At 45.9% G+C, this 2,500-nt stretch overlaps 1 protein-coding gene across 1 annotated transcript in view; it reads left to right on the forward strand.

Annotated features, from left to right (window-relative positions):
* LOC123997709 (synaptic vesicle glycoprotein 2A-like) overlaps positions 1–2,500 on the forward strand; it is a 60,692-nt gene that overhangs the window by 46,558 nt on the left and 11,634 nt on the right. The gene's annotated exons all lie outside the window — the stretch shown is intronic.

Raw genomic sequence — 2,500 nt, forward strand, 5'->3', positions numbered from 1 at the left:
CAGCTATGTTTATGAGTACTACAGTAGGCTACTGTAAGGTTCATCATGGGATCCGTAGCCATTATGCCAGAATTAGTAGAATGCCTAATATGAAATATGGAAGGGGTATCATGGCAGAATTCACAAGCCTTTTGTGAATACCTCCTCAACTATAGCATTTAGTTTGTGAGTGTGGATGTTTTATACAGTTGCCATCAGGAACCATTTATTTTAAAATTTCTATTTCAGACCTTGGATTGGCGTTTTAATATTCTCCCACTGTATTACTAATAAAAGGCCTGTAGATGTATATTTCAGGCCATGTCAGACTGACTCAATTCACCAGGAACAATCTCTCACAACATTAAAAGATAAAGCATTTATCACACCCTATGTGATTTCCTCTGTGGCTGGGCTATTGCATTCCGGCCAGTCCCTGGGATGTGCTGCTGACTGTGGCTGCAATAGCCTTGGTGGCGAACTTAAGACAGAAATACAGATATAGAGATTGAGGCTGCATCCCTAATGGCACCCTATTCCGTATTTAGTGCACTACTTTTGACCAGAGCCCTATGGGCCCTGGTCAAAATAAGTGCATTATACAGGAAGTAGGGTACCATTTGGGAAGCACAGAGTGATACAGTGAGTGCTAGGGTAGATTGAGGATCAGCACCACGGACAGCTCCCCCAGCTCTGCTCCCCCTATAGGCCAGGGAAGAGAGGGAGAGAGGCACAGCCACACAGGCCACACTGGCTGCCACTGCTACTGCATTGCGGCGATGGCTTTCAAGCTATCACCATCACCAGCTCCCTCCTGCCGCTCAGACCTATTGTTAAGGCAGGAGACACACGACGGCGTTGACAGCTGCCTCTCTACACCGTCGCTGCACACACAGAGATAGAGGTCTCTTACACACCTCCTAGCAAGAGGAAGAAAGTCCCCTTCAGATATTGTAGGCTTTGTACAAGACACACATGCATACACACAGAAAATCACCTTAAGTGTAATTTCGGCTCTGCAATAATTGCTCACACACGCACACGCACACGCACACACATGCATACACACAGAAAATCACCTTAAGTGTAATTTCGGCTCTGCAATAATTGCTCACACACGCACACGCACACGCACACGCACACGCACACGCACACGCACACGCACACGCACACACACACACACACACACACACACACACACACACACACACACACACACACACACACACACACACACACACACACACACACACACACACACACACACACACACACACACAGCTGAAAGGAAAGGCAGTGGGACACACAACCTCACCCAGGTCTCTGACTCACCAATGACATAGTGCTTCTGTACTTTTCGACTTGGTACCATGAAAGTGCTATTTGAACATTAGCTAACACTGACCCTGCATTCACCTGAGCTCCAACACTAATTAGCTTTCTAGCCTTAGTGATGGATTAGCACAGCTGATATTACAGATCCCTTGAACCCATTGTGGGCTTGTTGACTTATCGGTGTGAATGGGCCCATAGTGTGTTATTATCTGCCAGGCCAACACTGGCTGCGCCACTTAGCAACATTAGGACTGTGTTACTGTTCTATTGTGATTTGGTGCATTCACTGTGATAGCCATTGTGTGGTGAACAACTGAGAATTCTGGCACAAAATGGCTGCCATCCATCATCCTCATACAATGTTCAGCTTTGAGACATAGTGAGAATGCTATATATCTTACAATCATTATGACTACAGAAATAATTTCTCATTGACATGGTAAGTCCAATAGCCGTTAAAACATGATCAAGAGATTTTTGTTCTCTTCATCCAAGTTAGTTACATTAGAATCAATCAACTTCATTATCAAGCAGCCAAAAAGCTCTCCGCACCACACAGAGGAAATATTCATACACAGACATCCCAATGCCAGACAGCCAGAGAGAACAGAACGCAATCCTATGTCAGTCAGATCAATCACACCCACTATCTCGTGTCATTGGGTGCTTAGCGAGTGCCAACGCCACTGACAGGAAGTCAATGGGGTTGAAAGAGAGAGATAGGTTGTGTGTGTGTGTGTGTGTGTGTGTGTGTGTGTGTGTGTGTGTGTGTGTGTGTGTGTGTGTGTGTGTGTGTGTGTGTGTGTGTGTGTGTGTGTGTGTGTGTGTGTGTGTGTGTGTGTGTGTGTGTGTGTGTGTGTGTGTGTGTGAGAGAGAGAGACAGTGTGTGTATGCCAAGCTTTGTTCTCGCCAACAGGCTAGTGTGTCTGTGTGTGTGAGTCATCGTGTCAATGTATTTACACCACTGAGGTATAATAAGAACTTGAGACTGACTGTATGTCTGTGGTCTGTGGTACACACACATGCTACAGACATATAGTACACACACGCGGGTCTGCATTGATGTCTGTGGTATGTGTGTGCACACTTGTGCTTGTGAGAGAGCGGTTAAGAGTTTTGGGCCAGTAACCGAAAAGGTTGCTGGTTCGAATCCCCTAGATGACTAGGTGAAAAATCTGTCCAGGTG

This window comes from Oncorhynchus gorbuscha, linkage group LG15 (assembly GCF_021184085.1).
Source record: "Oncorhynchus gorbuscha isolate QuinsamMale2020 ecotype Even-year linkage group LG15, OgorEven_v1.0, whole genome shotgun sequence".
Lineage (NCBI taxonomy): Eukaryota > Metazoa > Chordata > Actinopteri > Salmoniformes > Salmonidae > Oncorhynchus > Oncorhynchus gorbuscha.